General features: G+C 60.6%; 3 non-coding genes across 3 annotated transcripts in view; all 3 read right to left on the reverse strand.

Moving 5' to 3' along the window:
* The window catches only part of LOC142793492 (large subunit ribosomal RNA), a 3,958-nt gene extending 3,757 nt beyond the window's left edge, over nucleotides 1-201 (reverse strand). The window contains exon 1 of the ribosomal RNA XR_012891581.1: nucleotides 1-201. This exon is cut by the window's left edge and continues 3,757 nt beyond it. This is a non-coding gene — a ribosomal RNA (large subunit ribosomal RNA).
* Nucleotides 202-1,355: 1,154 nt separating this feature from the next.
* Nucleotides 1,356-1,508, reverse strand: LOC142793479 (5.8S ribosomal RNA). The gene has a single exon (XR_012891568.1). It is a non-coding gene; the product is annotated as a 5.8S ribosomal RNA (ribosomal RNA).
* A 1,719-nt stretch (nucleotides 1,509-3,227) lies between these two features.
* On the reverse strand, nucleotides 3,228-5,042 carry LOC142793486 (small subunit ribosomal RNA). Its single transcript, XR_012891575.1, has one exon. It is a non-coding gene; the product is annotated as a small subunit ribosomal RNA (ribosomal RNA).
* Between the last annotated feature and the right edge of the window lie 7,458 nt (nucleotides 5,043-12,500).

Below are 12,500 nucleotides of genomic sequence, written 5' to 3' on the forward strand. Positions count from 1 at the left end.
GGGGGACTTGCACCGTCGCAAACACCCGAGAACGTCGCCTCCCATACACCACATTTCCCGACCGCCTGCAAGGACGGGGGATTCGGTGCTGGGCTCGGTCCCGTTTCGCTCGCAGCTACTCGGGGAATCCCTGTTGGTTTCTTTTCCTCCGCTTAGTGATATGCTTAAATTCAGCGGGTTGTCTCGCCTGATCTGAGGTCGACAGCGGATACATTCGCTTCCATCAACTTCCTGCACGACCGCGTGCGCTCGCCCTACCAAGTGCGCCCGCAACCCTGTACAGGGCCACTTCTTCACAAGGCTGGCAATCGGCTTCCCCGCTGCACGCGTGCGGCGCACAACCGGTGTGACGTGGAAGTGACGGGACACGTTCGTAAACCCATCGCGAACCGAGTACGACGCCCTACCAAGTGCGCCCGCAACCCTGTACAGGGTCACATCTTCACAAGGCTGGCAAGCGGCATTCCGCTGCGCGCGTGCGTCGTCCGAGCAGTTGCGTGATAAACGACCGTGTCGAAAGCCCAAACACCGCCGAGGCCAGTCGCCGCCGCCGCAAGGGCAGCCACGCAGCCTGGCGAGAGGCATCGTCTCGTGTAGCGTCGCCCCCGCCCCAACTGGAGTGGCCCAGTTTTTTGAACGGGACGGGAACTGCGAAGCACTTAGACCGACGGCGGACTACGACGAGAACGCCTTAAGCTTCGCCAACGTTTCGCCAACTCGTGCGGGAGACTTTTTCCGCTTCGCGGCAAGTCGTCGCGCCGTGCTCTCCGCATCAACCGCGTACGCAGCGAACCGCAAACGTCGGGCGCAGCCTCCTCACCTCCCTGCGCTTTGCGCGCGAACGTTCCCTGTTCGCGCGGCAAAGCCTGGAGGAGGCACGGCCCCGCAGCGTGTTCGAGCGCCCGGTCTACGGGACACCCTGCTTACTTCGAGGGCAACAAGCGCAACGCAAGGCTGCGATCTCGCGCACTTTGCGCACGGCTGGAGAAGCTTTGCTGGCCGGCTTTCGCTCCTCGTGTTTACCGTGCGTTAAAGTTGCGCGTCCGTGGCTCTCGCAGCTCTTGCGCGCCCGGTCGCAGAGAGGAGTACGCAACCTCGACCGCACTTTCCCTGCAGGCTTCCTTCCGACTCGAAGTCCTGCGGCGGTCTCAACGAGGTGCCACATCCTCAATGCAGTCGGTCGCCCCCGTTTCGGTTGGGCTCTGGCACGACGGTCGCCACCGTCTCGCCCTTGAGTGGCCGCTGTTGGCGCTCGCTGTGAGGTGTTCAGCGTGCTGTCCGTGTTGCCGACGCGGTCAAAACGAGTCGACGGCTCACGTTCCCTTGTGCGCCGAAGGCTCTCTTGATATGTGATCCGACCCTCAGACAGACGAAGCCAAGGGAAGACCCAAGGCCGCAATGTGCGTTCAAAGAATCAGTGCTCAGTGTGTCCTGCAATTCACACCAAGTCTCGCAGCTGGCTGCGTTCTTCATCGACCCGAGAACCGAGTGATCCACCGCTTAGAGTCGTGAAAAAGTGTTTGTTCAATTCCGTACAGTCAAAACCAAACGTTTCTGGCACTCGGCCAAACAGTGGCCAAGAAGGGCGCTTTTCAGCGCACGCTTGGACTCCAAAACTCTGCCGCGCCTTTTTCGGCTGCCGCAAATCGAGCAAACGGTGTGTTTCGGACGGCGTTTCGCTTCCGCTACTTGCGAGTGCTTTCGTGGTCCACCCCTCTATAAATACTCGGGAGGCGTCGAAGCCGGTTCTCCAAGCCGGACCCGTAGGTATCGTTGTGTGCTCGCTCTCATTGGCCCGCCTAACCAGAAAATGCCTGCGGTACACCCATTTGGATAAGAGTGCACGCAGATGCGGGCCTCGACGGCTACACATTTCCTCGGGCGGCCGCCTCCCGGCCTCCGTGGAGCGCGGGATGCACGGTCCCATCGACAAGCCTCTCCCGTTTTTACCGTGGCGTCGCGGTTCACCACGGCGGGCGGGTCGGTCTCCTCCGCATAAAAAGGGGGACCCCCGCTTTTTGTTCCACGAAATCGCACAAGCTTTTTTCGCATCCACGGTTTGCCACCGCACACCAAAATGCCGATCCGGCTGCCTACTTTAGCCAACAGGTGGAGCCAGGCGCGCCGTACTTGCGCGGCACTTCCCACGTCCACCGAAGTCGGTGCCAAGGACCACTTTCGGCGCCGGAGCCGCGTACGAGCCTACTCGAGGCGGAAGAACGAAGCCAGCAAGGGCCTGGCCGCAAGTGCGTTCAATTGTCGGGACGTCCAAGTCCCTCGTTCTTCCGTGCTTCCTCTTTCGGCAAGTCGTTGCGGCACCTTCCCAAAGCGCGCAGACCCGCTAATCGCGACGAGCGCGACGTGGCCGTGCCGCCTTTCCCTCGGCAGCAAGCAAAACGCCTGGCAACGTCGACGCTCCCCTAACCGCGATCTCGCACCGTGTTTCGTGTGGCGAATTCAAAAGCCGGCCGGCGCTGCTGCAACCATTACGGTCGGTACGCATACGCCGCGGAGGGCGGGACGGTCATCGGAGCGTGCGGTTCCTCCATCGAGTACTGCGCACCTCGGCCGTCGCATCGCCGTGCCATGACCGGCCGCGCGTCAACGCGAACCGGTGCCAGCGAGATCCCTCGCCTGCAAGAACCGACCGGCAGCCTCCGTCACCCGAGGACGCGGAGGCGCTTGCCGCGGACGGCGGGACGGTATGCACTGGTGCACAGCGGACCCGTCACATCGCCAGTTCCTTGACCGACCGCCGACGCTTGTGCCGTTCCTCTCGTACTTGGCAGTCGCCGCGCGATTGTCGGGTCTCGTTCTTGCACGCTCGAACGGTCGGGAGGGCACTCGGCTGGCGTTTCGGGAACGCGCAGCCTCGCCTTCTACCGACGTAACCACGACTCGCCGTTCGCGCTCCGCCGCTCCTGTTTACAGTACTAGGCGGTCCCGCAGCGGTCGGGTCGCGCATTTCGAGCGCTTCGAGCCACGGTGCAGTGGCGGGTCGAAAGCCGACCTATGAGTGCGTTGCGCCGTTTGTACCCGCGTCCGCCACCTGGCCGACCGTCCAAGGTCGCGGTGTTGGCGTCCGCTGGGCGCAACAATTTGTCACGGGGTGCCGCTCCACATTCAGGCAGCCCCGTGGGGAAAAGCCGACCCCGCGTCCAAACGGGGTCAGCGGCAGAAAGTGTCGGGCGCAGACGCAGCTGAGGCGCTCACCCTTCACAATCCGTTAATGATCCTTCCGCAGGTTCACCTACGGAAACCTTGTTACGACTTTTACTTCCTCTAAATGATCAAGTTTGGTCATCTTTCCAACAGACCGGCGCAACCGAAAGGCCGCGCCGGACATCGGTCCGAAGACCTCACTAAATCATTCAATCGGTAGTAGCGACGGGCGGTGTGTACAAAGGGCAGGGACGTAATCAACGCGAGCTTATGACTCGCGCTTACTGGGAATTCCTCGTTCAAGGGGAACAATTGCAAGCCCCTATCCCAATCACGAAAGAAGTTCCACGGGTTACCCAGTCTTTTCAGACAGGGATAAAGACACGCTGCTTCCTTCAGTGTAGCGCGCGTGCGGCCCCGGACATCTAAGGGCATCACAGACCTGTTATTGCTCTGTTTCGTGCGGCTAGGAGCCGCTTGTCCCTCTAAGAAGGTTGTAAGGTGCTGGGAACCCCGCACCTATTTAATAGGCTAGAGTCTCGTTCGTTATCGGAATTAACCAGACAAATCGCTCCACCAACTAAGAACGGCCATGCACCACCATCCACCGAATCAAGAAAGAGCTCTCAATCTGTCAATCCTCCCAGTGTCCGGGCCGGGTAAGTTTTCCCGTGTTGAGTCAAATTAAGCCGCAGGCTCCACTCCTGGTGGTGCCCTTCCGTCAATTCCTTTAAGTTTCAGCTTTGCAACCATACTTCCCCCGGAACCCAAATACTTTGGTTTCCCGGAAGCTGCCCGCCGAGTCATTTGAGTAACTCAGGCGGATCGCTGGTTGGCATCGTTTATGGTCAGAACTAGGGCGGTATCTGATCGCCTTCGAACCTCTGACTTTCGTTCTTGATCAATGAAAACATTCTTGGCAAATGCTTTCGCAGTAGTTCGTCTTGCGACGGTCCAAGAATTTCACCTCTAGCGCCGCAATACGAATGCCCCCGTCCGTCCCTCTTAATCATTACCTCGTATTCCAAAAACCAACAGAACAGAAACGAGGTCTTGTTCTATTATTCCATGCAAGTTTATTCAGGCGACTCGCCTGCGTTGAGCACTCTAATTTTTTCAAAGTAAAAGCACCGGCCATCTCGAGGCACACAATGAAGTGCACCAAGAAAGAACCGGCATGATGTTCAGTCCGAGCCGTCGCATCGGGTAGATGCACTACTCGTCTGGAACTGAGATCCAACTACGAGCTTTTTAACCGCAGCAGCTTTAGTATACGCTATTGGAGCTGGAATTACCGCGGCTGCTGGCACCAGACTTGCCCTCCAATTGATCCTCGTTAAAGGATTTAGAGTGTACTCATTTCAATTACGGGGCCTCAAAAGAGTCCCGTATTGTTATTTTTCGTCACTACCTCCCCGTGCCGGGAGTGGGTAATTTGCGCGCCTGCTGCCTTCCTTGGATGTGGTAGCCGTTTCTCAGGCTCCCTCTCCGGAATCGAACCCTGATTCTCCGTTACCCGTAACAACCATGGTAAGCAAGTAACCTACCATCGAAAGTTGATAAGGCAGACACTTGAAAGAAACGTCGCCGGCTCGTGGCCATGCGATCAGCACAAAGTTATCCAGAGTCACCACACAATACGGGCCGAAACCCGATCGATCTTGGTCTAATAAAAGCACCCGTTACCCAAAGGGCTCCAGGCTCACTGCATGTATTAGCTCTAGAATTGCCACAGTTATCCAAGTAGGAAGAAACGATCTAAGGAACCATAACTGATTTAATGAGCCATTCGCGGTTTCGCCTTATTTCGGCATGTACTTAGACATGCATGGCTTAATCTTTGAGACAAGCATATGATTACTGGCAGGATCAACCAGGTAATCGTTCGACTGCGCGTCCGTCCTCGCCCTCGGCGGGCCGGACGCAGTCTGTGTGCGGCGGAGGCCACCTTCAGGCGCCCCAACACGCTTATTTTGCACTCCGAGATGACGGCGTTCGAGCTCGCTACGGCACAACCTTCCCGAAAGACGAGTGGGAGCCGTGCGGCAAGAAGCACGTTCATGCTCGCTCTTTTTCGTTGCATCGACTCGGTCGCGCCGTGCGGGTTGCCCAAGCCCGCTGCACTGTCGGTGGACCGGCCGGAACTAGCAACGGAGCCGAGACTGCAAAGCCGCCAGACGACGGGTCACGCCCGCGTCTTCGGCGCTTTCGCATCTGAATCGCCCGAGGACGACACGGAACACACCTCGATATCGTGGTAAAACGGCACCGTCCGACAACCAGCCCCTAACGCATCAAGCGGATGAGGCTGCAGACGACTGCCGTGGATTCCCCTGGAGCAGACCCGAGGACACGCTTGACGAGGCCGAAGCCCGCCGCATATCAGACACCCGGTCGCTTTCGCGTACGCCGCTCACGAGAACCCCCACATAATAGCAGCGATAAGTACCCAGACCTCCTTGGGCCCTAATACGAGCGTACTCGAGAAAATTTCACCGCGGGTGTGCCCCGAAACGTGTGGCATGTTGAGCGTGCCACAAGTCTACGTCGCTCTCAAACCCGCCGAGGTCGTAGAATTTGCGACCCTACTCACGAAATTCCCACCGAGGATACGGCCGCAAACGTACCGCACCTTGGGTAGGCCACGAGTTTGTGCAACACTACGCTGACGGCACAGCACCGAGGTCGTGCGCGCACGCACGGGAAAATTCCGCCGCGGTTTCTGCCGAAAACGTGAGGCACCACGACTCTCCGCAAGTTCGCGTCGACTGCGAAAGACCGAAGTCGTGAACGACGTGTCCGCTACTCGCCGCCGACACGCTGGACACCAAACGTACAACGACTCGACGGCGTCGTAGAGGCCCACGACGCGGTTTTCCTTAACGACGTCTCGGCGTGGCACCGACAGGTTAGAAGGGCCGACCAACGTTCCCTGTCCGCCGTTCGGCTCAGTCGAAGGGCTCGGCGACTTCGGCAACGCTGCGAAGCCGCACGGTGACGCACGCCATGTCCCCATTTTTTTTTTCTTTCTGCGTCTGCCGGGGTGCCCCTATAATAGCAGCGATAAGCACCCAGACCGCCGTGGGTCGCTCGCCCCGGCTGACGTGGTTTTTCGTACTCCTGCGGCGGTCGCCGTCAAGCACGTCCAAATACGCTACTTTCGTGGGCGCATTCACGCTCTTTCGCTTCGCCGGAGTGCCAGCACTCACTCTGCCAAAAACGGCGAACATCCGAGCGGCGGTTCCCACTTTTGCGTCGGCGTCGCAAACCCCGCCCCGGCAGACGAGGTTTGCCGTACTCGTGCGACGGTGGCCGGCGGGCACGTCGAAAGACGCCGATATCGTGCGCGAATTGGCGCACCTTGGCTTCACCGGAGTGCCGCCACTGACTCCTCCAAAAACGGCGAAGATCCGAGCGGCGCTTCCCACTTTCGCATCGGCGTCCCGAACTCCGCCCCGGCTGACGCGGTTTACCGTACTCGTGCGACGGTCGCCGGCGAGCACGTGGAAAGACGCCGATATCGTGCCCGAATCGGCTCCGTTCGGCTTCGCCGGAGTGCCAGCACTGGCTCGGCGAAAGACGACGAACATCCGAGCGACGGTTCTCACTATTGCGTACGCGTCGCAAACCCCGCCCCGGCAGACGCACTTTGCCGTACTCGTGCGACGGTCGCCGGCGAGCACGTAGAAAGACGCCGATATCGTGCCGGAATCGGCCCCGTTTGGCTTCGCCGGAGTGCCAGCACTCACTCGGCCACAAACGGCGAACATCCGAGCGGCGGTTCCCACTTAGCCGTCGGCGTCCCGAACTCCGCCCCGGCAGACGCGGTTGCCGAGCTCGTGCGACTAGCGACCGCGAAGCCGTCTCGCGACGCCGCTTTCGTGCGCGGCTCCCACTGCGACCTGGGTCACCCGAGGTCGACGAGCAAAAAAGAATGTCGAAAAAAAATTTTTTTTTTTTTTGCGTCTGCCGGGGTGCCCCTATAATAGCAGCGATAAGCACCCAGACCGCCATGGGTCGCTCGCCCCGGCTGACGTGGTTTTTCGTTTTCCTGCGGTGGTCGTCGTCAAGCACGTCCAAACACGCCACTTTCGTGGGCGCATTCGCGCTCTTTCGCTTCGCCGGAGTGCCAGCACTCACTCTGCCAAAAACGGCGAACATCCGAGCGGCGGTTCCCACTTTTGCGTCGGCGTCGCAAACCCCGCCCCGGCAGACGAGGTTTGCCGTACTCGTGCGACGGTGGCCGGCGGGCACGTCGAAAGACGCCGATATCGTGCGCGAATTGGCGCACCTTGGCTTCACCGGAGTGCCGCCACTGACTCCTCCAAAAACGGCGAAGATCCGAGCGGCGCTTCCCACTTTCGCATCGGCGTCCCGAACTCCGCCCCGGCTGACGCGGTTTACCGTACTCGTGCGACGGTCGCCGGCGAGCACGTGGAAAGACGCCGATATCGTGCCCGAATCGGCTCCGTTCGGCTTCGCCGGATTGCCAGCACTGGCTCGGCGAAAGACGACGAACATCCGAGCGACGGTTCTCACTATTGCGTACGCGTCGCAAACCCCGCCCCGGCAGACGCACTTTGCCGTACTCGTGCGACGGTCGCCGGCGAGCACGTAGAAAGACGCCGATATCGTGCCGGAATCGGCCCCGTTTGGCTTCGCCGGAGTGCCAGCACTCACTCGGCCACAAACGGCGAACATCCGAGCGGCGGTTCCCACTTAGCCGTCGGCGTCCCGAACTCCGCCCCGGCAGACGCGGTTGCCGAGCTCGTGCGACTAGCGACCGCGAAGCCGTCTCGCGACGCCGCTTTCGTGCGCGGCTCCCACTGCGACCTGGGTCACCCGAGGTCGACGAGCAAAAAAGAATGTCGAAAAAAATTTTTTTTTTTTTTTTGCGTCTGCCGGGGTGCCCCTATAATAGCAGCGATAAGCACCCAGACCGCCATGGGTCGCTCGCCCCGGCTGACGTGGTTTTTCGTTTTCCTGCGGTGGTCGTCGTCAAGCACGTCCAAACACGCCACTTTCGTGGGCGCATTCGCGCTCTTTCGCTTCGCCGGAGTGCCAGCACTCACTCTGCCAAAAACGGCGAACATCCTAGTGGCGGTTCCCACTTTTGCGTCGGCGTCGCCAACCCCGCCCCGGCATACGCGGTTTGCCGTACTCGTGCGGCGGTGGCCGGCGGGCACGTCGAAAGACACCGATATCGTGCGCGAGTCGATGCTTCTTGGTCTCGCAGGAGGGCCGCCACTCACTCCTGCAAAAACGGCGAAGATCCGAGCGGCGCTTCCCACTTTTTCGTCGGCGTCGCAAACCTCGCCCCGGCAGACGCGCTTTGCCGTACTCGTGCGACGGTCGCCGGCGAGCACGTCGAAATACGCCGATATCGTGCCCGAATCGGCCCCGTTTCGCTTCGCCGGAGTGCCAGCACTCGCTCGGCCAAAGACGACGAACATCCGAGCGACGGTTCCCACTATTGCGTACGCGTCGCGAACCCCGCCCCGGCAGACGCGGTTTGCCGTACTCGTGCGGCGGTGGCCGGCGGGCACGTCGAAAGACGCCGATATCGTGCACGAATTGGCGCTCCTTGGCTTCACCGGAGTGCCAGCACTCACTCGGCCAAAAACGGCGAACATCCGAGCAGCGGTACCCACTTAGCCGTCGGCATCCCGAACTCCGCGCCGGCTGACGCGGTTGCCGAGCTCGTGCGACTAGCGACCGCGAACGCGTCTCGCGACGCCGCTTTCGTGCGCGGCTCCCATTGCGACCTGGGTTACCCGAGCTCGACCAGCAAAAAAGAAGGTCGAAAATTTTTTTTTTTTTTTCTGCGTCTGCCGGGGTGCCCCTATAATAGCAGCGATAAGCACCCAGACCGCCGTGTGTCGCTCGCCCCGGCTGACGTGGTTTTTCGTACTCCTGCAGCGGTCGCCGTCACGCACGTCCAAATACGCCACTTTCGTGGGCGCATTCGCGCTCTTTCGCGTCGCCGGAGTGCCAGCACTCACTCTGCCAAAAACGGCCAACATCCGAGCGGCGGTTCCCACTTTTGCGTCGGCGTCGTAAACCCCGCCCCGGCAGACGCGGTTTGCCCTACTCGTGCGACGGTCGCCGGCGAGCGCGTCGAAAGACGCCGATATCGTGCGCTAATTGGCGCTCCTTGGCTTCTCCGGAGTGCCGCCACTCACTCCTCCAAAAACGGCGAAGATCCGAGCGGCGTTCTCCACTTTCGCATCGGCGTCCCGAACTCCGCCCGGGCTGACGCGGTTTACCGTACTCGTGCGACGGTCGCCGGCGGGCACGTCGAAAGACGCCGATATCGTGCCGTAATCGGCCCCGTTTGGCTTCGCCCGTGTGCCAGCACTCACTCGGCCAAAAACGGCGAACATCCGAGCAGCGTTTCCCACTTTCGCATCGGCGTCCCGAAGCCCGCCCCGGCAGACGCGGTTTGCCCTACTCGAGCGACGGTCGCCGGCGATCACGTCGAAAGGCGCCGAATTCGTGCACGAATCGATGCTTCTTGGTCTCGCAGGAGGGCCGCCACTCACTCCTGCAAAAACGGCGAAGATCCGAGTTGCGCTTCCCACTTTTTCGTCGGCGTCCCGAACTACGCCCCGGCTGACGCGGTTTACCGTACTCGTGCGACGGTCGCCGGCGGGCACTTCAAAATACGCCGATTTCGTGGGCGCATTCACGCTGTTTCGCTTCCCCGGAGTGCCAACACTCACTCTGCCGAAAGCGGCGATCATCCGAGCGGCGGTTCCCACTTTTGCGTCGGCTTCGCAAACGGCGCCCCGGCAGACGCGCTCGTGCGACGTACTCGTGCGACGGTCGCCGGCGAGCACGTCGAAAGACGCCGATATCGTGCTCGAATCGACCCCGTTTCGCTTCGCCGGAGTGCTGCCAGTCACGGCGCAGAAAACGGCGAACAAGTGTTTTTTTTTTTTTTTTTCATAGAATTTGTGTTATAGAAGGCACATTTGATATCGGACGATAATTTTCAACTTTATCACGCGCACCGATTTTCGTGTAGAGGTTTGCAAGTTTATGGGAATTTCTCCACTTGGAATAATGCGATTTAGTAGTACTACGAGAACTTCATGGATGTACTCAAGGGTACGGGGCAAGTCAGTTACGTCAACACCTGCAGATTTTTTACACTTCAAACTGAAAATTGTTGGTTGTGAGTCCTCGTGTGATATTAAAGGCCGATTCGCTAACACATAGAACAAAGAAAGAAAGGAAGAAAAAACGCCCGCGCTCGCTCAAGAAACCTGGGTTCGCAACAAGTGGCAACAACAAGCAACCGAGCGAGTGCGCCAAAACCCGTGGCGGCCGAACAAACGCGAAGTCCCAACCGCGTCAGCCGGGGCGGCACGGGACAGGAAAAATCACTTCAGCCGGGGCGGCGGGGCACCGAATAAACCTCGTCACCTCGTCGCAGGATAAAAGAGGAAACAAAAAGTCTAAACAGCGTCTGCTGGAGCGAATGCGTAATAAAACAACAACAACAACAAAAAAAAAAAAACACCCGCGCTCAAGAAGTCTGCAATCACCACAAAAGGCGACTGTGACCGAGCAGCGTCAGCCGGGGCCGTGCGGAAACGGAAAAACCGCGACTACCGGGGCGTCGAGGCACCGAAAAATCCACTTCAGCCGCGGCGAAAAAAAAAAACAAAAAGAAAGACGGAGGGGGGGGGGGAACCACGTCTGCCGGGGCGAAGGAAAAAAAAAAAACGCGTCTGCCGGGGCGAGCCCGGGTGCGGCACCACCGGGAAAACTGTGGCAAACAGACATGGCGATCGAGTGAGTGGGCCGCCAGCCAGGCTCAGCCAAAAAGTGCAAAGTCCGAACTGCGTCAGCCGGGGCGGCAAAAACCACGTCAGCCGGGGCGGCGCAAAAAACCGCGTCTGCCGGGGCGGCACGAAACCGCGTCAGCCGGGGCGGCGCGAAAACTGCGTCAGCCGGGGCGAAAGAAAAAAAAAAAAAAAACGCGTCTGCCGGGGCGAGCCCGGGTGCGGCACCACCGGGAAAACTGTGGCAAACAGACATGGCGATCGAGTGAGTGGGCCGCCAGCCAGGCACAGCCGAAAAGTGCAAAGTCCGAACCGTGTCAGCCGGGGCGGCAAAAAACCGCGTCAGCCGGGGCGGCGCAAAAAACCGCGTCTGCCGGGGCGGCACGAAACCGCGTCAGCCGGGGCGGCGCGAAAACTGCGTCAGCCGGGGCGAGCCCGGGTGCGGCACCACCGGGAAAACTGTGGCAAACAGACATGGCGATCGAGTGAGTGGGCCGCCAGCCAGGCTCAGCCAAAAAGTGCCAAGTCCGAACTGCGTCAGCCGGGGCGGCAAAAAACCGCGTCAGCCGGGGCGGCGCAAAAAACCGCGTCTGCCGGGGCGGCGCGAAAACCGCGTCTGCCGGGGCGGCGCGAAAACTGCGTCAGCCGGGGCGAAAGAAAAAAAAAAACGCGTCTGCCGGGGCGAGCCCGGGTGCGGCACCACCGGGAAAACTGTGGCAAACAGACATGGCGATCGAGTGAGTGGGCCGCCAGCAAGGCTCAGCCAAAAAGTGCTAAGTCCGAACTGCGTCAGCTGGGGCGGCAAAAAACCGCGTCTGCCGGGGCGGCACGAAACCGCGTCAGCCGGGGCGGCGCGAAAACCGCGTCTGCCGGGGCGGCACGAAACCGCGTCAGCCGGGGCGGCGCGAAAACTGCGTCAGCCGGGGCGAGCCCGGGTGCGGCACCACCGGGAAAACTGTGGCAAACAGACATGGCGATCGAGTGAGTGGGCCGCCAGCCAGGCACAGCCGAAAAGTGCTAAGTCCGAACTGCGTCAGCCGGGGCGGCAAAAACCGCGTCAGCCGGGGCGGCGCGAAAACCGCGTCTGCCGGGGCGGCACGAAACCGCGTCAGCCGGGGCGGCGCGAAAACTGCGTCAGCCGGGGCGAGCCCGGGTGCGGCACCACCGGGAAAACTGTGGCTAACAGACATGGCGATCGAGTGAGTGGGCCACCAGCCAGGCTCAGCCAAAAAGTGCTAAGTCCGAACTGCGTCAGCCGGGGCGGCAAAAACCGCGTCAGCCGGGGCGGCGCAAAAAACCGCGTCTGCCGGGGCGGCACGAAACCGCGTCAGCCGGGGCGGCGCGAAAACTGCGTCAGCCGGGGCGAAAGAAAAAAAAAAAACGCGTCTGCCGGGGCGAGCCCGGGTGCGGCACCACCGGGAAAACTGTGGCAAACAGACATGGCGATCGAGTGAGTGGGCCGCCAGCCAGGCACAGCCGAAAAGTGCCAAGTCCGAACTGCGTCAGCCGGGGCGGCAAAAAACCGCGTCAGCCGGGGCGGCGCAAAAA

This window comes from Rhipicephalus microplus, unplaced genomic scaffold (assembly GCF_043290135.1).
Source record: "Rhipicephalus microplus isolate Deutch F79 unplaced genomic scaffold, USDA_Rmic scaffold_303, whole genome shotgun sequence".
Lineage (NCBI taxonomy): Eukaryota > Metazoa > Arthropoda > Arachnida > Ixodida > Ixodidae > Rhipicephalus > Rhipicephalus microplus.